Below are 22,796 nucleotides of genomic sequence, written 5' to 3'. Positions count from 1 at the left end.
TCATGGCAAGTCCAATTAGACTCTGAATGCATGGTGTGTATGTGTGTATGTGTGTGTACAGGTGTGTGTGCATGTGTACACTCTACCTTTATTATAAATTCACATTTGGGGTTCTATTTTGGCTCTCTATTATTCTATATTTGATCATTTTGACATGATTATTACACTGCTTTATCCACTCTAACCTATTAATAATTTTAATATCTACCATGGCTAGCCCTTGATTTTCAGTTTTGTTCCCCATCTCCACCTCAGTTGCATGTTCACATTTTTTTTTTTTTTCGCGGTATGCGGGCCTCTCACTGTTGTGGCCTCTCCCGTTGCGGAGCACAGGCTCCGGATGCGCAGGCCCAGCGGCCATGGCTCACGGGCCCAGCCGCTCCGCGGCATATGGGATCCTCTCAGACCGGGGCACGAACCCGTATCCCCTGCATTGGCAGGCGGACTCTCAACCACTGCGCCACCAGGGAGGCCCGCATGTTCACATTTTAATTTTTCCAAAATCAGTTTGCAAAGTTTTTTTAAAGAGTCACATTATCATTTTGATTAGGACGAAATAAAATTTATAGATTAATTTAAGGACATTCACAGCTTTACAATATGGAGTCTTCCTAACCAAGGACAAGATTTGTCTTTCCATTTATTTAAGTACGATTTGCGTCCCTTAGAGTTTCAAAGTTTTCTCTAAATAAGTTCTGCACATTTCTTGTAAAGTTAATTTCTGGTTATTTTGTCCTCTTGCTACTATTACAAATGGTACATTATGTCTTTGATTTTCTGCAATTTGAATATGATAAGACTAGCATTTTAAAAATTTTATTTGCTTTTTTGTTTTGTATTTTTCTTGATTGATGTTCTCCAGGCTTCCTGGATCCGTGGTTTGTTGTCTGAAATTATTTTCGCAAAGTTTTCATCCAGTTTTAATTCAAATATTTTTTCTGTACTATTCTCTTTTGATTCTCTTTCTGGTTTTCCATTTATTCATATTGTATACTTTTTGGAATTTTCTCACAATTCTTCGATGTTCTATTCTTTCATTCCTTTTTTCCCCTTTTAATTCCTGTTTTAGAAGTTTCTATTGACCTATCTTTAAACTCACGGATTCTTTCCTCAACCATGTCAAGTCTATTGATGAGTCTATCGGAGGCATTTCTTATTTTTGTTACAGTGTTTTGATTTCTAGCATTTCTTTTGGGTTCTAGCTTAAGAGTTTCCATTTCTCTGCCTCCATTACCCATCTGTTGTTTCATGTTGTCCTGTTTTTCCATTACAGCCCTTTATATATTAATCATAGTTATTTAAAATTCCCCATCTGATAATAACAAAATCTGTGCCATATCTGACTCTGATAATTTTGTTTCTTCAGACTGTGTTTTTATTAATTTTTTTTTCCTTTCAGCATGCATTGCAATTTTTAGTTAAATGTCTCACATGATATACTGGGTTATAGGGACTGAAGTAAATAGGCCTTCTGTGTGAGGTTTTATGTTTATCTGGCTAGGAGTTCAGCTTGTGTTTTATATTTGCTGTAGATATAAGGGACAGAGACGTCAGATTCCCCTAGCATACTTGCTTTTATCTCTGCTCCTGACTTTGGATTTCTCTGCCTACTCTTCCTCAAGGAGTCTGTATCTCGCAGCTCTTTCAGCTATTGCACTGGAGCCCCAATGATGAGGTGGTAAGGTGTTGGGGAGAGGGGTGTTCCATAATATTCTGACTATATCTCAGCGCATTGGCTGGCCTGTCTCTGGGCTGTGACCTTCACAAGAATGTCTCCAGGCATACCGATTTTTTTCTCTCCCTGTCTTCTTCTCCATTCCCTGGCTACAGCATTTCCAGTTTATTTCCTTGAAACCCTGAGCCCTCTTGACTATTTTTTTTCCTCCCTTAGGTGAGGTAGGAAGATTGGAAGAGGCTGGAGTGGGGAGGAATTATCTTCTGCCTCTAGGCTAAAGCTCTGGCAAAGTGATTTTTCCTGGAAATTTGGTTTTTGTTATGGAAAAGGTGATGGACATATTTCACAATGACTATTCTTCTTCCCAAGCCAGAGCCAAGAGAGGATCTTTCTCAGATCCTCATCTTGAGAATGTGGTAGAATTCCTATGGTGAAAGTCCATGTAAACATGAGAGTTCCCCCTAAGTTTGTGATCCCCCCAGGAATTTCTCACTCCTATTCTAGTCCATACTCAGTTTATAGCAATTTATCCAAACTACCATTTAAATGTTCCTACAGCATATGGATTTCAGTGGCTTTTACTCCAGGTAAGTAAACCTTGGGTCCTGTCTCTCTCTGGATGTTCTTGTCTTTCTGGGTTTTGCAGTGACATCTCATCTTGAGAGCTCAATTCTCTGAAAGTCATTGATTTTAAGTTTGTCCAGCTTTTTCTCACTGTAAAGACAGGAGTGACGAATTTCAAGCACTTTACATGTCAGAACAGAAACTGGAAGTCCTGGTACATTGACTTTTGCTGCCTCTAGGATTTTTCCAAGCAATGCCTACTGTTTAAAGCACTGTTCTTTCTGAATTGCTCAGTTAAAATCTTCATGGGTGATTTGATTTTATCCCCTGAATAAGCCATTTACGTTTCCTTTATTTTCCTTTAGTATTCTTGGTTACTACTAATATGAATTGAACTGGCCAATTACAAAACAGCTTGCTTTATATGCTAATTAACCCACATTTTCAAAAGTGAATTCATTTGCATATATGAATATAAACTCTATACAACCTGAGGTAAGAAGATCATCACATTCTTCTATACATTCAACCAAATGGAACGTGGTCAGTTTTGCAGAGCATTTGTATACTAGGTCATTCTCACTTCCCACAACCACAAGCCAAGAGTTCTCCCTTCCAAAAACTTTCTTCTCTTCTTTATCTACTTTCTAGTATAGTTTCATTAAGAATTACCTTTGGACTTGAAAAAAAAAGAATTACTTTTGATTAAAGTGATATTAATCCTAAGACTTTATTACCATGCTAAACTAATTGAAATATTACTTAGGTTAATAACAACCAGGAGCATTTAAAAACTAGCAAAATGAAGCATTAATCGAGTGGCTTAGATTTTCAGTCATTTTTTGCTTAATAAAATCTTAAATATGATGATCTTTGCAGATATCATCCTCTATAAAATGCTGCCATACAATTACCTAAAATTGGCTCCTGACACAACAGCACCTAAATATTGGGGAAATAATACACTATGGCAATTAATGGCATGTGTTTTGGAGTCAGCCAAGCCAGAGTTGAAACACAGCTCAAGCACATGGTAAATAAAGACAAACACTTGTAATGTCTATACTACCTCATTTTCCCCACATATTAAGTAGAAACAATACATATCTTTAGGCTTGTCACAAATTAAAGTTTAACACTTAAGGTGCCAAGTACACAATAGATGATCAATAAATGGTATGGTACACAGGATTTCTAAAATCCTGAAGATACTCTACTCTTATTCTGTAACCTGTGAATATGATGAGGTATTACTGCCATGATTGTATGATGTTATATGGCACAACTGACCTTCAAATAGGGATATTACCTCAATGGGCCTTATCTGTTCACATGGGCCCTTAAAAGCAGAGCGTCTTCTCTAACTGGTGGTAGAAAGGGAGGTCAGAAAGATTCAAAACCCCAGGGGGTGTTTAATGCACCATTGCTGACTTGAAGCTGGAAGAGGCCAACATTGTGAATGTACTTAATGCCACTGAATTGTACTCTTTAAAATAGTTAAAATGGTGAATTTTATCTTATATGTATTTTATTTCAATAAAAACATGAAAGAAAATAACTATACATGTAACAAAGCAAGAAAATGTGACTTATTATGGTGGTGGTAGGGATAGCAGTCAATGGAAACATTCCCTGAGGTAGCTTAAAGAATTGAATTAGAAGATGGAGACTTTAAAACACCTATTATAAGTATGTTCAAGTGCTTAAAGGAAAAGATGGGCATAATGAGAAAAATGCCTGTGGAATCTCAGCAGGGAAGTGAGAACTATTAAAAAAAGAATAAATGGAAATTCAAGAACTGAAAAATAGAATATTTGAAATAAAAATAAAGCACTGCATAGGATTAACAGAAGAATGGAGTTGGCAGAAGAAAGGATCAATGGAAGGGAAGATAAATCAATACATTTTTTAAAAAATCTGAAGAAGAGAGAAAGAATTGAAAAATAAAACAAAGAGACCCTCAGTGATTTGTGAGGTAATGCCATCTAACATACATATATACATATATGTACATACATATATCTCTCCCAATGGACGAGAGAGAGAATAGGTAAGAAAAATAAATGTTTGAAAAGAAAATAATGGCTAAAAATTTCCCATATTGGTTGAAAAACATCAAACTACGTTGTTAAACTGTGTAACATGAATTATGAGTAGAACATTTTCAAAGCAGCCAGAGGAAAATGGCAAATTGCATACAGGGGAACAATGGTATGAATTGTTCATATTCATACCAAAAATGGTATGAATATTCAATGGTATGAATATCAGCAGATTTCACATTAGAAATAATGGAGGCCCTAAAACAAGTTGATAGAGAAGCCTCCAGTTGTAGCAACCAAAAATGTCTCTAGAGATTGTCAAATGTCCCCTCAGGGACAAAGTCATCACCTAACTGAAAACCATTTTATTAAATGTTTATGCTAGAATAGGAAAAGGTTTAAAATTGTTGATGTAAACTTTTACCTTAAGAAGCTAGAAAAAGAAAAGCAATTTAAACCCAAAATATATAAAAGGAAGTAAATTATCCAGCATAAATAAATGAAATAGAAAACCAAAATCAGTAAAAGTAATCCATACTTGGTTCTTTGAAAAAAATTAACAAAATAGTTAATCTAGCAATATTGGCCAACAACAGTAAGAGCAAACATAAATTACAAATACCGGAATGAAGGAAGAAACATTACCGTGAATCCTACACTGATTAAAATGATGATAAGGAGATTTTATGCACAACTTCACACTAATAAATGTAGCAATTTAGATAAAATGGACACAGTTCTTGGGAAACACAACTTACCAGAACTGACTCAACATGAAAAGAAAATCCAAATAACACTGTATCTAATACAGAGATTGAATTCATTATTAAAAATCTTCTCAGAAAAAGCAAAACTTCAGGTCCAGATAGTTTTAATGGTGAATACTATGAAACACAGAATGTAGAAACAACATTGGTCTTACACAAAATGTTTGTGAAGATAGAATAATTAAAACATCACAGTTTGTTTTCTGAGGACAACATAATCTTGATACCCAAATCTGGTAGATTTGTCATGAAAAAAAAAAACTATAGATTAATATCTCTCCTGAACATAGATGCAAAAATCCTTAGTAGGGGGCTTCCCTGATGGCGCAGTGGTTGAGAGTCTGCCTGCCGATGCAGGGGACGCGGGTTCATGCCCCGGTCCGGGAAGATCCCACATGCCATGCAGCGGCTGGGCCCGTGAGCCATGGCCGCTGGGCCTGCGCGTCCGGAGCCTGTGCTCTGCAACGGGAAAGGCCACGGCAGTGAGAGGCCCGCGTACCAATAAAAAAAAAAAAATCCTTAGTAAAATACAATCAAATTAGAAATGATAATTCTTCATGTCTGAGTGGAATTTGTCCCAGGAATACAGTTTCAATTTAATATAAGAAGAGCAATCATTGTAACTCCAAACATTAAAAGAAGAAAGGAGAAAAACTATATTGTTATCTCAAAAGATGGAGAAAAAAACATTGGAAAAATTAAACAACAATCTGTGATAAAAAATACTTAGCAATCTATGAATATAAGGGGACTTCCTTACCCTGATCAAAGGCACTTAAGGAATTTCTAGCACTAACTTCATACTTAATGACTAATAGCTAACACTTTCCCTTTGAGATCAGGGACAAGACAAAAATGCATGCTCTCACCACTTTTGTTCAATATTGTACTGGATATTCTAGCCAATGCAGTATAGCCAGAAACAAAATGTTAAAGAGGACAGATTGAAAAGAGAGAAGTAAAATTATCTTTATTTTCAAATTTATTGATTGAATGGAAAATCCTAAGAAATCTACAAAATATTAAAGCTAAGAAGTAAATATATTACATTTGCAGGATATGAGGTCAGTATAAAAATATTCATATATTTTTATTCTAGCAGAGGACAATTGAAAAAACTACAATAACTAGAACTTATAATAGCATCAAATAATAAAAAGTAAAGTACTTAGAACTAAATCTAGAAGAAGGCACCCAAGACCTCTATCTTGAAAACTACATAACATTGCTGCAAAAAAGAAGAATCAAGTAAATGGAGAGACAAATCCTGTACAAGATTTGGAAGATTCAGTATGGGTAAGATGCCTGCTATTTTCAAATTGATCTATATACCTCTCACCATCTTAATCAAAATCCCAGCTTGTTTTTTGGTACAAATTGGAAAACTGATTCTAAATGTATATGGAAATGCAACAGATCTTGAGTAATGAGAACAATTTTAAAAAGATGGTTTGAAAATTCACACTCTCTGATTTCAATACTTACCATAAAGCTATAGTAATTAAGACAAGATTGCATTGTCCTAAGGATATAGATATGAAACAAGATTAAAGGAACAGTATAGAGTACAGAAATATACTCATGGACATGGTGAATTGATTTTGTTAAAAATTTTCTAGGCAATTTGGCTAGAACCGTAAAGTATGTTCAACAAATGGTGCTAGAAAAGCTAGATATTTATGTATGGAAGAAAAAAACTTTAAATTTTACATATCACCCTAGGCAAAAATTAATTTGAGATTAATCATGGACCTAATTATAAAAACTAAAACTATAGTTTGTAAAAAATATGTAGTAAAACATCTTCACAAGTTAAGCAAAGATTTCTTAGGATACACAAACACTTCATATAAAATAAAAAGTAATAATAAAATGAACTCCATTAAATAAAGAACTTCTCTTTATCAAAAGTCATAATTAAGAAAATGAAAAGATAATCCATGGAGTGGGACAAGATATTTTCAATATATAACTAATAAAGTATTCATACCTATAGTACATAAAGTATTCCTCCATTAAATTAGAAAAGCCAGACAACTCTGGCTTTTTGACAGAATACATAAAGATGCACTTTACCAAAAAAGCCATATAAGTTGGCCATAAGTTCATGAAAAGTTGCTCAATATCGTTAGTCATCAGGGAATGCAAATTCAAAATATAATGAGATAGCACTTCACACCCACTGGAATGGCTAAAATTAAAAAGACTGACAACTCTGAATGTTGGCAAAGATGTGAAGTATCCACATCTTTAATACTTTGCTGATGAGAATGCAGAATGTTATCCTCATTGGGGGAAACTATTTGGCATTTTCTTAGAAAGTTAAACATGTACTTTATACATGATCCTGGAAATCCTCATAATAGTATCTCTCCTAGAGAAATGAAAGTATCTGCCCACAAAGAGACTCTTACAAGTATGATTTATAGAAGCTTTATTCATCATGCTTGAAAACTGAAAAAAAGTCCATCAACAGGATAAACAAGTTGTTATATATTCGTATAATGAAAATAATACTCAGCAATATAGAAAGAGTTAACTACTGATATATACAAAGGCATGAATAAACCTTGAAAATATCTTGTTAGGTAGAGAAGCTGACAATAAAGTATGTATGTGTATATAGATACAGATATCGATATAGATAGATATAGATATATAGTGTGAATACGTTTTTATGGACTTCAAGAACAGAGGACACTAATGTATAGTTATGGAAATCAGAACGGGGATTACTTACGGGGATAGGAATTGGCTAGAATGAGGCATTGGGTAACTTTCTAGTTGATGAAATTATTTCATAAGTTAATTCATATTAGGTTACATGGATGTATATAAGGGTGTGCTGGCACTGGCTCTTACCAGCTTGAGAAAGCCAATTGTGTGCATCCTTTTCCAACTCTCCTTTCAAAGTTATCACATCAGTAGCTTGAAGTAGGCCATTGGTGGGAGTGTTTTCACCATGGAAATCAGCAAATGTTGCATATCATGGCTTTGTTATTCAGAGAGCTGTGTTTCTCAGCACATCACTGGATTCTATAAAGTTGTAAGCTGTTTATCAAACTGTTATGATATTGAACACATAGTGACTATTTACCAACTCAAACATTTCAATACATTCTAAATTCTTTCCACCTTAGTTGGACAAATGATATCTCTGCCCCTCAGTTCTTACATAGTTCATCTTGGGCCAAACATCAAGTTTGTACTCAAACCAGGATTGTGCTTTGTTCAAGGAAAAGAAGTGTGAGATCATATTTTTAAGTTATTTTTTCTCCTCCATATACATAGCTGCATGTGTACTGGAGTTTCTGACTCTCATTGATCAGGGTGTTGACTAAGCTCCCATCTCCTTTCTCCTTCATTTATCTTTATTCTCTTGCTTCATATATTTAAAATAAATAGGTGTTTCATCTTGAATCCTATACAGCAAACACTCTCTTTGCAACATATTAAATCACTGTAAGGGGTGAATGTGTGTGTGTGTGTGTGTGTGTTCTTAATTGCACAAAGCAGGATGACTAGGAAACATTTAACCAAAGTAGTGTTGCTATTTATATTATCACACTTTGAGCAAGTAACAAGCATAGCTTTGTTTGTTGATTTTTTTAAATTGGATCCAGTATTTTCCAAAGAAGAATTAAAGCCTTTTTAAAATAGTGCCTCTAATTATACTTGAGCCTGGAAAAAGCTCGTATGATTTTACTGCTTTGCTAAAATTATGCTTAAAATTAGTTTGAACAGAGCACTCTGCAAGTGATTGCTCTTACTGTTCACTTCAAGTTCAAAATCAGACAGACTGAAACAAGGAGACCTATGGTCCACAAATGAGATGCTTTCAGAAAATAACTATAGATTGAAATGGGCCAAGATGTGTTTTCAGCCTTAATAAAAATAAAAAGCGTTGGAAGAATATTAAGATTGATAATGGTATTATTAATGAATTTCATATTTTTTATTTCAGATGGACAGGCTTAATTTACTCATTGAAGCAGATGACATATAAATTGTTTGTTGAATTAGAGATAATTTACTTCTGTTACATCCTACAGACAATGCATGTTTGAGCCTAATGTCTCTAAGGAATGCTGTTTGAGAATTGGAATTGGTCAGCAACGTTACTTTTTGTGACTTTGTATGGGAAAAATCAGTAGGGCCCTTTTGTTACACAAAGACATGTTTCCTTGACAAAGATTTCTTCTAGTGCTGCAGTAACTATGGACTGGGTATATATCTTAGTGTTTAGTAACGTGTGATTGGGAGTTTATTAGACCTCGGCTTGAATCTATGCTCACTCACTTTCAAGTTCTATGGCATTATTCAAGTCAGTGAAGTTCTCTGAGCCTCTGTTATGGAGATAACAGGGTCATAATGAGGTTTAAATGAGATCACATAGTCCTGGCACATACTAAGTGATCTATAAGTATTTTATAACTTACTAGTGTTTTAATTAAATCCACTAAGTTATTAACTCTTTTCACACTAGTATAGTGGCTTATTTAGCTTTTCCTCAGCACCCAGAACAGGGTCTGAGACATTTTAAATGCTCCATAAATGTCATGTGCTCATGTGCTGTAGACTGTGGTTCATTTAGGTTTTGAAATGACTTTATATTTTGGAGAATTTCAAACATATAAAGCTGTAAAGAGAATAGTATAGTGACTTTCCATGTACCCATCATGCAGCTTCACCAATTCTCGACTCACAGTCAGTTTTGTTTCACCTGTACTCCTCCTCTTCCCATCTTTCCTGAAGCAAATTGAGTTCATTTTTAATCCTCTCTGCCATGGACTCCACTGCCCTTCCTCTGCCGGCATGCTCAGGAGATACAAAGACACTTGAAAAAGGCATATAAACAAAACAAAATAGTGAAGTGATATCTACTGCCATGATCACGGAAAGCGTTTCCAAAGCTTAAGAGAAACTATGGATTTTCTGTTGCTGTTTTTGTCCCTTAGGGTAGATATCCAAGGCTCAATCAGGAAACAAGGGACAGCTGGTTAGAGTTTTGTGTCTTTCTGAAAATGACATGTACAGTACAGTGATCAGTTTTTCTCTCTTGGATTGAAAGGAACTAGCTGCTTTCCTTGTACGTGCACATAGAGAATATGGAATTTACCCAGGAGTTGAAGAGCTAAATTAATTTACAGGTATTTATAGCAGATGAAGTAGCTATTCACCATACAGCTGTGAGCTGAGAGAAAGGTTAAGGATGTTCTAGTTGGTGCCAGTCATTTAATATAAAAGCAATAAAAACGTCTCAAATTATTCCTGATGATTATTACCCACCAAGTTCCCTCTTTCTCATGAAATTCATGCTGCTGTTGTTTATTAGGCTCCATTTCTTTTAGCGCCAGTGAATAGATTCCATTAGTTGTATGTAAGAAAGGTGGGACACAGCAGAAGTCCCAGTAGCAATATTATCCTAATCACATGCAATATTCTGATGGCTCCAATTTCCTTGCAGAGAGGCAGGTGGTAATGGCGGTAGCGACTGTGTAATGGTTTATGGGGAAGTTTGACATTATTTCTTGATGTAATAGCATATTTCCTTAAAGGTTATTTGAACTTGCCTTGTGTGATACAAGGAAAAGGCAGAGTAATTTTTGTTGTGGCAGGATTCATTGATTTGGGGTAGCACTATCGATTTCATGTGGATCTGAGATTATTACAAATAGAAACCTTGCAAGCATATCTTGGTTTTATTGGCAGGCTGTCTAACATGCCAACAGGCATCTCCAAGCAACACAGAAAACAAGCTTACTTTATAACTTTAGCAAGGTGTTAAAGTGCCTACCTAGTCTTCATTCTTTTACACATTGATATCCATATTAATATTCATTTTATCATTCAACTATTTCTCTAATAAATAGTTACTGCTGATTTATGCTGTACTTAGTCTTGTAGTAGGCTGTGGGAATGTACATGAATCAAGTGCAGTTCCTATCCTTAAGGATCACACAGTCTAGTCGAGGAGGCAGGTATCTATACGGAAAACAGTCATAGTTTGACAAATAGAGGACCAAACGAACCTTACTTTGAGCTAATGTGGAAATAACCGTATGGTGTCTAATTATTAGTAGAACATTTAATATCCATATAGACTGATTTTGAGAAGAATTGTGTCATAGAATTAAAAAAATTAAAGGAGATATTGTTAATTAATACTTGACATTTAACAAAGCATTTTCAAATTGGAGCCTCATGGTAAGCCTATAAAATAAATCTTAGTATACTTTGATCTCTATTTTTCTGCTGCCTTTTCCAAAAAACAACAACAACAAAAACCTCCTTCAGTTATCTACACCCACTGATTTCCACTTCACTTTTTTTCTTTATATCATTTCAATCAGGATTTCACCAGCACTACTCTGCAAAATATGCTGTTATCATGCCACCAACAACCTCTCTGTCATCCAATCCAATGTTCAATTAATCTTCATCTCACTTTCTCCTCCTTGTTACACTTTATTTAGCTCTCAGGACCCATTCTCGCGGTCCTCTTCCTACCACACTGGTGGTGACTTCTGTCTCCTGTGCTGGATTCTCGTCTTCTCCCCAACCTCTTAATATTGGGGGGGGCCAAGACTCAGTCATCAGATTCTTTTTCTTTTTTATTCACATTTGATACCTACATGACCTAATCCAATTCTATTACTTTAAGTGTCATGTATATGCTGCTGACAACTCCCTGATATATATCTTCAATACAGACCTCTTCACTGAAATCCCAATTCATATATTTAACTGTTTACTTGATACTCCATTTAAATTTCTAATAGACACTTCAAAGCTAACATGTATAAGGCAGATATCTTAATTTCCAATCCCCCCAAGGTGTGCAATAACCTTAGTGACCCTCATCTTCATAAATGGCAGTTTTATTCTTTTACTTGCTCTAGTCAATAACTACAGTTATATTTGACTCTTCACGTTCACATAAAATTCATATTTCATCAATTAGCATGTTAGTTTGGCTCTTCATTCAACTAACGTATTTATTGAGTGCTTACTAAGTGCCAGGCACTGTTTGACTTACTGGGGATAAGGCAGTACCAAAAAGGACAAATTTCTCAGCTCTCATGGAGCTCACATTCTAGTGGGTAGCTTATATTTGAGTGTCTCTACCTTCAAAATATATTCAGAAACTGACTATATATATTCTCACCACTTCCACCACCATGTCCCTAGTGTGAATCACCATCACCTCTTACTGTAATGACTCTCTAACTGGTCTCCCTGCTTCTGCCCTGGACCTTCTACTATCTGTTCTCAACAGAGCAGTCAGAATGATCCTATAAAAACACGAGTCAGATAATTTCATTTCTATGCTCAAAATCAAGAATATTCTTCCTCCACATATTCACTTGGCTCACCCCCTCACTTCCCTTTGTTTCTGCTCAAATGCCATCTAATCAGAGATGTCTACCTAGATCACACTATAAAAGTAGCACATGGATATATATATACTCATGCACACACAGACACCAGTTACTCATTGTCCCTTTAACTTGATTTAGTTTATCGTCTAAGAACATATCACAGAGCAGTTTGTTTAGTTGTTAACGTTTTTCTTCCCTTCCTGGAATGTAAACTTCATGAAAGCAGGGACCTTTTCTTTTTCGTTTAATCAAGTGTCTACCCCCAAGGAGAAATCCATCTAGTGGAAGAGCTAGTCATATATTTTGTAACACAAGACAGAATGGAATTATAGAAGCAGGAATTCTTTATTCTCACAAAGAGGCTCAAGGAAAACTGTCACTCACTTACTAGGAGGCACCTTGACTTTTAAGGATACTAATCAGTTTTTTTTTTCTTTTTTTTAAATTAATTTTTATTGGAGTATAGTTGCTTTACAAGGTTGTGTTAATTTCTGCAGTACAGCAAATTGAATCAGTTATACGTATACATATACCCACTCTTTTATAGATTTCCTTCCCATTTAGGTAATTTCCTTCCCATTTAGGTCACCACAGAGCATCGAGTAGAGTTCCCTGTGCTATACAGTACGTTCTCATTAGTTATCTATTTTATACATAGTAGTGTGTATATGTCAATCCCAATCTCCCAATTCATCCCACCCCACCTTCCCCCCTTGGTATCCATACATTTGTTCTCTACATCTGTGTCTCTTTCTGCTTTGCAAATAACTTCATCTGTACCATTTTTCTAGATTCCACATATAAGCAATATTATATGATATTTGTTTTTCTCTTTCTGACTTACTTCACTCTGTATGACAGTCTCTGTCATACATCCAAATACTAATCATTTTGATAGCTAGAGAATGATGGCAAAATCATCCCAGGTCAAAGAAAAAACAATAGGGGAAGAGAGTACAAGAATTCATTAACACATCATGCATTCAGGGTTGGTGGACTGGAGAGTCATAAATAAATATGGAAGAACTTAGGGAAAACAATGCTGAAAGTATAGATGAGGTGATACTAAGGAGGGCCCTGTGTGACTTTTTAAAAGTTTGGACATTATTTTGTAGGCAATGAGAATCTATTATTGGGTTTTACAGGAAGGGGATAGGCATAATTTCATTTGTATAATAGGAAGATTAATCTAACAATAAGGCCAAAGCTGAATTAGAGAAGCAAGATGCACGTTATGAGCCTTTGAAATAGTCTAGATGGAAAAAATGAGGATCTCAGTTCCTCTGCTCACTGGCTGTGCGACCTTTGCTTTCCGGTCCTTCCTAACTCAGATGGTCTATATTTTCTTATATTAGCAGTGGGGGATGTGCGTTCAGCTTTGTGCTTGCCTCTTTCTGACCAGGCATGGTATACTTCTGTTTTGCAATATTGGGTGGAAAGGAGGGAGAGGGGAGAAAGATATATTTGGTGTAGAAGAAAGTATATATAATGGAATAATTTTAAAATACATATGTCAGTATCAAGTACAAATCTAAAACAGAGGAATGGTTAGGTAAATTATAATCACTCCATTTATGGAATTTTATGCAACCACTAGAAAGTTTATGAAGAATTATTATAGATGTAAAACATTAATTCATTCAACCATTCATTCAACAAATATGTATTTAGATGCTATTATGTGTCTGGCACTATTATAGATGCTGGGGATGTCCTAATGATTAAAACAAAGTCTCTGCATTCACGGAACTCACTTCCTAGGGGTAGAAAGCTTATGCTTTCTCACTATCTGTGAGAATACAGAATGCAAATTTGCAAATGCACTTTCTAAGATAGACTAAGATAGATATAGACTATGTATAGGAGAAACTCTAAAATTGTACTAAAATGTTTAAAATAATAAATAGTTTCTGCATATCAGAATTATAAATGATTTATTTTCTTATTTAAACATTTCTGAATTTTCAACAAATGCTGTTTTTATAGACAGTGCATTCGTTTTCTATGGTTGTGTAACAAAGTGCCCCCAAATCAGTAGCTTAAATACATTCATTTATTATATCACAATTTGTGAGGATCAGGAGATCAGGTCTGGCATAGCTAGCTCTTCTGCTCAGGGTCTCCCAAGGTTGAAATCAATGTGTCAGGTGGACTGCATTCTTATCTAGGGGCTCAAACAGGGAAGAATCTGTTTCCAAGGTCACTTACATTGTTGGAAGAATTAATTTCCGTACATCTGTAGTATAGAGTGTCCTGGCTTCCTATGGACTCTTGGCTGAGGCCTCTTAACAATTAGAGACCACTTTCAGCTCCTAGTGGCTGCTCGCAGTTTTTAGAAGTTGTCCACTGTTCTTTGCTGCATGGGCTCCCCGAAACTGGTCACTTACTACAGCAGACCAGCAAGCGGGAGTCTCTATGGCTAATCTTACACAATGAAACAATCACGGGAGGGACAATCTATCACATTTCCCATATTCTATTGCATAGCAGCAAGTGACATGTCTTGCCCATGCTCAGGGGATGGAATTACACCAGGATGAGTGATTACGAGTGGCCTTTTTATGTTTTCTGCCACAATCAGAAATACTAAATATTTAAGAAAATTGGGCGGTGATTACAAAATGTTTTGTTATTTAGCTTTTTCTATATTTGCTTAGGTAATCAATGACTCCAAATCTCAAGGATTTAAAAAAAGGAATTATTTCTCCTTCTTTTTACATGTTGGGTACAGGTTAAGCTGACTGTTTCATATCTTCCTTCATTCCAGGATTCGGGGTGCAAGAAGCAGGAACCACCTGAGACATGCCATTCTCTTGCCAAAGGGAAAAACAAGAGAGCTGGCAGAAGCTCGAGATGCCTGTTAAAGCTTCTACTCTGAAGTGGCACACATCATCTTGGCTCACATTTCACTGGCCAAAGCAAGTTTTATGATCAAGTCTGACGGCAAGGGGATGGGAAAGTACACTTCTGCCATCGGTGGACGCTGCAAGTCATATGGCAAAAGGTAGGGTGTATAATTGGAAATATCAAATCTATCTACTGTCTTACCACTGTTTAATGAAGGTTATCATTGAAGGAATAAAATTAGAATTATAACTTTCCAATAATACAATACTATCTTACACAAAATAGTAGTCCAACATATAAAATCAATTGCTTGATTCAAAAAGTTGAAAATATATTGAGGTCTTATTTCATTAAGTAAGAATAGCCGGTTCCCCCTTTTCATGAGTAAAACTTGATGCCTCCCTTGATGCCTTAGTTTGTTCTAATGTTACTTTGGGGTATAAATATTGAAATGTTAACTTTATAATAAAGTTTGCAACAATATTCTATTAATTTAATCTCTAAGAAAGATATCACACACTATTTATTGATTTTCAAAAGAAGAAAAGAAATAAAAAGAAACAGGTGCCTACCCAGTGGGTGCCAATTGAATAAGCAGTAGGAGGTTTATTGTGTTAGAGATGTCATCTAAATAGACTTGGAGAAACACTTTACAGATGCCCCATTGTGTTTTAGTCCAATCAAATAAGATGTTGCTGAGCTTTCCTCATGTGCCCAGGTGTGTGCTTAGTCTGTGATATCGGAAGGGGTAGGGCAAGAAGAAATGAGTATTGGAGGATAAAGTTCCTGCTTATGAATCACAGATGGCCTTGTGGTGGAAAGAGAGGAATTAGCAAGGTAGTTTCCCTAAGGATTTGGATGTTATAAATAGCAGCCAGCCATTGCAGTGACACAACAGACTCCTGTTTTAGATGAGAGGTTCTTCAACTTTAATGTATGGATAAGTCACCTGAGATCTTGCTCAAATGCAGATTTGATTCAGTAGAACTGGGATAGGGCCTGCAACTCTGCATTTTTAACAAGCTTTCAGATCATGCCAATGTTGCTGCTCCAAAGATGAGACTTTGGGGACTTCCCTGGTCGTGCAGTAGATAAGAATCCGCCTGCCATTGCAGGGGACATGGATTCGATCCCTGTCCGGGAAGATCCCACATGCTGCGGAGCAACTAAGTCCGTGTGCCACAGCTACTGAGCCCACATGCCACAACTACTGAAGCCCACACACCTAGAGCCTGTGCTCTGCAACAAGAGGAGCCACCACAATGAGAAGCCCGTGCACCACAATGAAGAGTAGCCCTGGCTCACCGCAACTAGAGAAAGCCCGCCTACAGCAACGAAGACCCAACACAGCCAAAACTAAATAAACAAATTAAACAACAACAACAAAGATGAGACTTTGGGAAATTTTTAGATAGACCCTTGTCCCCTGCTTGCTAGGAGAATGGATTACAGGGAAAGGAGAATAAAGGCATCTATAAACCCCAATTCACTGTCTTTCATCTTTTAAGTGGTCTTTGTAACTTGTGATCATTACTTATCCATTTTGAAAAAACATTTAAATGTTGCTATCAACTAATCCCTAAGTAAGTCTTTCCTAAAGTGTGATTTAGGCTCTGGCTAAGTACTAAATCAGAAGATTAGAAATCTGCAAACACCAAGGAGGTGGATGAATAAAGGAGATGGGCACAAAGAATCCAAATGTATTCTGATCTAAGAATCAAACACATTGCAGTTCGATATATTCCTTTTAGTCCTTAGGAATATTCATTAACATTTGTATTCTTTATTATTGTCCTTGCAAATAATAGTACTCTGAGATGAAGACTGACTTCCTGAAATGCGCTAACTTTTAGAATTGTTCTCTAACACAGCAGTCTCCAACCTTTTTGGCACCAGGGACCGGTTTGGTGGAAGACAATTTTTCCACAGATGCGGGGGGAGAGAGAATGGTTCAGGTGGTAATGCGAGCGATGCGGAGCTGCAGGTGAAGCTTCCCTTGCTCGCCTGCTGCTCACCTCCTGCGGTGAGGCCCGCTTCCTAATAGGCCGCAGTCCATCACTGGTCCGCAGCCCGGGGGTTGGGGACCCCTGCTCTAACAAATATTCAAAGTCAGATAGAACATCTTGGCGATCATCTAATGATATCTTATTTTATAGATGAGGAAACTGAGGCACATTGGAGAAGCTGGGACCCAGTCATCTGATCCCTTGTTCAGTGCACATGGCCCAACACTAATAGAAATGTATAACACTCAACCCTAAGGTCACGGGGGTGCTTAGTTTAGCTTGTCTATAGAAGTTATAATATTTATAAAAATACATTAAATATCACATGAGATATTTTATTTAAATGCATATTTGTCAGCACTGAAAATGAAAAAAAGTAAGCTGTGACAAGCTGATACGAAAGTTATTTTAATACATTCAGTTTGACATATTTCCATAAAAGCAAGCTGTTCATAACTGCAGATTTATTGCTCATGTCTCAATGTCGTGTGTCACTGAAATCTGCAGTTTCAAACTCAAGAATAGGAAGGAAGCTAATCATCATTAGGTAATGATGATGCAGATCTACTTGGAAATTTTCTTCAGGGACAGGAGGAGAGGGTGGAGATGAGTGTGTGTGAATTCCAAAACAGCGTGTGCCTGTGTTTCCAATGATGTATTATTGCTTGCTTGCCAAAGGCGCCAAAGTAGTTCTCCTTAGAGCTAAATTGAAAACAGTGTATATGTATTTGCAATGCTAATGTTCAGAGCTCATAACTTTTTAACTGTGTGCAAAAGGAAGTCTTTAGTGAATTTCTATCCATGATTATGTGTCTGTGTGTATACACTTTTGGCTTTGCTTTGCTTTTTAAAATAAAATAGGGAGTGTAATCCATCAGGTTTGCTATAGAATCTGTACCTAAGGAAAATTATTCTTTCTGGGCATTTATAACGCTGGCTCTGGCTTTGAATAATCAAATTTTTATAAAGTGAGATAGTTGCTTGAGATAATTTTCTGGTTAATTCAGATCAGTTAAAAATTGTGTTTGAAAGCAAAAAAAAAAAAAACCAGTAAGACAGATGAAAATTCCTATGAGGGCTTGTCTACATTGATTAAAATCATAACTTATTATGATTGTTCCATAACTTATTACATACTTGTTTTTAAGTAGGGACTGGTTTTGGAATCCTGGGTACCACCATGCTGTTTTGAAGGTCGGTTAGATGATCAAAGTTCTCAACTCGGTATCCTCTGCTGAAGTGTCAAGGATTGTTTATGGGATCTGTGAGCGAACTCTACTGGGGACGGTTTAGGTCGGAGGTTCTCAGTGGAGGAGGGAGTACTTTGACAGATACTTGAGAACTTATTTTTTGGTTTTCTTCAGTGATGTTGGGGTGTGCTACTAGCCTTTCAGAGGACAGTAACCACAAGAAAATGTTGACTTCAGATATCCTACTGCACCTTATAATTTCCTCCTAATCACCTCAATCTAGAAGCTAACTCAATTTTACTGATAAACATTAAGTATTTTTGCATGGATTTACTATTCCTGTGCTGAAATTTCTAGGGATGCAACTACTGTGTAAAGCAAGGGAAGATAATACATTGCTAAGAGTTTTGTGTAGTATTTAAGAAAATGACGTTCCTGATAATAGTACTGCTCATGGTATTGAATTACACAGTCCAGTCCAACTGCATTAGTCTGCATTTTAAGCTATCATTTTGTCAGCGATTCTAGATGTAGGTACAAGCTTATGACTACTTCATCTTCATGATTTTCTCTACTATAGTTGTGTATGAGCACACATGAAAGTATACATATGTGTTTAAAAATACTTTATTTTTCTTTTATCTTACAGGTAGAGTAATATGTTAATGTTTATGAACTCATTTATACATTCAACCAGTATTTGTTGAGTAGCCACTTCATGCCAGACATTGCCCTACACACTGGGATATACAGTTAAAACGAACAGAAATCCTTGCCCTAGTTCTAGTAAGGAGACACCTATCATAGAGAGTAAATGTAAAGAATGAGTAATATATATATAATATGTTAGAAAGTGATTAGTGCTATGGAAAAAAGAAATAAGCAGGGTGAGAGTGACAAGGAATGCCAAGCTTGGGGAGAGTGCAAACACTGCAATCTTAAATAAGCAGGTCCTGGCTGGCTTCATTGAGAAGGTGACATTCATGCAAGGGTTTGAAGGAGGCTGAGGGAGTGACTCATGCAGATAGTTTAAAACAGATATGTTCCCAGTAGGTGCTATCTTTCTGCTATTCTTTACCTTAAATGTCCTTTTCTCTCTTCTTCTGTCATCCTTGGTAGTTTCCTTTCCATTTCTCTCTCTTCTCTGGTTTTCCATTTTTCTTTCAGGCCTTAACACTGGCTACTAGGCGTCATCTTAGGCAGTGCCTATATCCCTTTGGATTGAAGAAGTTACTGACCTCCTGCTTAAAATATCTTTACATCAATTAAAGCTGCAGATTATTTTGAAAACATAGATCTTTCTTGTGTGATCATATGAACTCTTAGGCTGTAAGTTTTGTTAGGGTGAAATCAGTTTTGTGTCAAAGACTGAAGTAAGCCACCCTCAGTGTCATTCCCCTGTTACTCCCTCAGTGTCTGCTTAGTCCTTTGCTCACAGAATATCTTCAAGAGGCTTTTGATGAGTTACTTTCCACTTCACCCACTGATTTGAAAAATAACTTCATTATTATACTTAGTAGATGATGCAATCATGTTTACACTTCCAATATTTCTTATACACCACCCAAAAAAACATAGCTATATAGAAGTAAGCTTATTGCCTCCCAAGTTTATTTTGTTGTTAAGCAACTTTGTTCAGAAGCCTATCTCCTAGGCTCCAAAGAGTGAAACGAAGGAAAAACCTTGCAGTTAAAGTCAAGAGGTTTATATTTCAGAAGTGTGAAAGGAATCACAAAGTAATCAGTGAAAACACATAACCAAGATTAGTATTTTCAATATCAGAGGAATTTTGTTGGCTGGCCACACACACAAAATTTAAAGAGCTTGTGTCAGGTTTTTTGGCAGTAAAGATTGTATGCTACACATAAGAAACCATATTCCGAAGAGATCCCATCGTAGTTTGCTTCAGTTTGTGAGTGTACAACGAAAAATAACACTCCTCATTTTTTTCCAAAAGATGTTTCCATCAAATCAATAAAACCCAAAGAAAAAGAATAGAATGTTGAATAGTTTATAATAAACCTGAAGCTGTCTGTCCAATCATCCTCCTCTGTCAATTAATGGGAGGTGTTTTGTAGGAACAGAAACAGTTGCCTCTTACCCATGACAGTTTTATGTATGGCTGACAAGCAAATATCAAGACCACCATCAGAACCAGGGTAACTAGTTAAAATCAAGGTCATCCTTTTGAGAGACATAGATGTGGTACTGAACCAAACCAATTTAGGAGAAAACAATAAAGCTGGTATGCTGTGAGTATGGAAACAGGTGGACAAAAGTTAAGACTTAAAGGGTGTTTAAGTCGAGGTGATGGTACCCATGGTGGCATTTACTGAGGCCCTCGTGGCGTTGGAGTGTTGGCTTGCAATGCTGTGCTCCCTGCTATTGAAGGGACTGATCACTGGAACTAGTGGTTTCAGTGCCTCATTTCTTCATTAACCATTTGGGTGACCTTAAGTAATTTATTTAAATTATTTGAGTCTCAGTTTTTTTATCTGTAAAATGGGAATCATGATTTATCCAGAGCACAAATCAGGGGTTTTTGAGAAGACTGGATGAGATGATACCAGGTGGTACTTTAAAAGCTTTGAGTTGCTTCAGAATTAAGAAGCATTTTTATATGAGGTTATTAGTCCTTGAACATAGGACAGGTAGAACAGTGTTTGTACTGGGCACATTTATTGTCTTGGAGCTATCTTTGCTATGACTTAGTTATGAGTTGTCAACATGTGTGTATATAACACCGAACTTATTGTACTCTTTCCCAAGTACATCTCCAATGGGTTTTCATGGAATACTGTCTTTGCCATCATTGATTCCTTCCTCTGTCATAACTACTGAAATACCCAAAATGTGACACAGGAATTGTTGCCAGATTTTTGCTGACATGCTTTGCACAAGCTTATCAGAATAGATGTTTATTTGACAGTAAATAATGTGAAAAAAACCTTAATATTCAGATGGAATTTGCCATATCTGCCCCAGGACCCCAATGTTCCAGTCAATGGCAGTGAAAATGGCAGCTATACAAGTCAGTGCCTTGGGTCATTTCTTCAGGTTCCTCAGTTGTCAGATTTACTCCCCATCCTTCCAGGATGTCTCTGGCTCTGCTCTCAGGGTCTATCTTCAACTTGGTGCTTGGTATTCTGGCATATCATAAGTGCTGTTCACATCTCAGTCTTACATGGGAGAGAAAAAGAGAGTCACTGTTTCCATTCTTCTTACCACTGCATATTACTGTCTTCCCCATCACTCTACTACTTTTCATTAGATGGTCTGATAGGTACTTCTGGCCTTCCTTGGCAGTGTATGTTCCCAGTGAATATTCCAACTCCACATAGCCTCTATTTACTCACAACCCAACTCGTTTAATAAGCAATCATGAATTTGCTCAATTTTGACCACTTACCTTGGTGTTATACGTAATTCCACTTACAGTCACGTGCATATATATAAGCTGTGAGAATGGGTCCTAATCCAGATAATTTTCCATCAATTATTGAGGCCCTCTTTAGAATATGAAGCTATGTCAAATCCAGCAAAGAACATATTTTTGCCTATGGGGCCTGTTACAATTAACCTTCCTCTGCCATTCAAATGAGGGGAGATACAGCTATCCTTTAAATGGGCCAGATATTCTGAAGTGGTAGTAGAGGTTCTAGCTAAACAGAGTGATTTAGCTGACAAAAGAAAGTTGAGTGTCTCCACTGCCAACTCAATTAAAAGATGCTAAGTTTCTATTTGAGAAGAGTTTGTGAGCTGCACAAAAGAATGATTGCAATGCTATGACAAATCAAAAGACACTTTTGGCCAGACTTAGATGTGCACCGTATGCAGACATATGCTTGACTGTGTTTGACTGGAAAAGCCTCAAATGGTAAGTCATAAAACTGACATGGTGAGACTTCAAAGCTTTTCCTGAGCTCATGACTGTGCTCAAAACAGAGAGAAGCTTCCCTGTTCTCTGAAATGCTTTTATTACCCACCCCAGTCAACATGTCACGTGATGGATGCTGTGCATTTTGAAAAGCTTAAGCATGGCAAATAGTTTTGAGGCTGCAATGAAGGCTCTCGGACTGGCCACTTTGATCTGAGCCTCACCAAAATAGATGGTACGAGCTTAGGCTTGGTGAATCGTTGACAACTATCGATTGTCCATTTGAGAGGAGCACAAGTAGTGCAATTCGTCAAGCCATGTGTAATCGAAAGTGGAAATCCTAAATGGGAAATGGGGGAGATAGGTAGCTAAAGTGAGCCTGTCTCCTATGATTTTGTTTTAACTTTATGTAAGTCTAGAAAACATAGGCATTGAGAAGGAAACAA

Source organism: Mesoplodon mirus (assembly GCF_964341445.2).
Source record: "Mesoplodon mirus genome assembly, chromosome: X".
Lineage (NCBI taxonomy): Eukaryota > Metazoa > Chordata > Mammalia > Artiodactyla > Ziphiidae > Mesoplodon > Mesoplodon mirus.
This window is presented reverse-complemented; position numbering follows the sequence as displayed.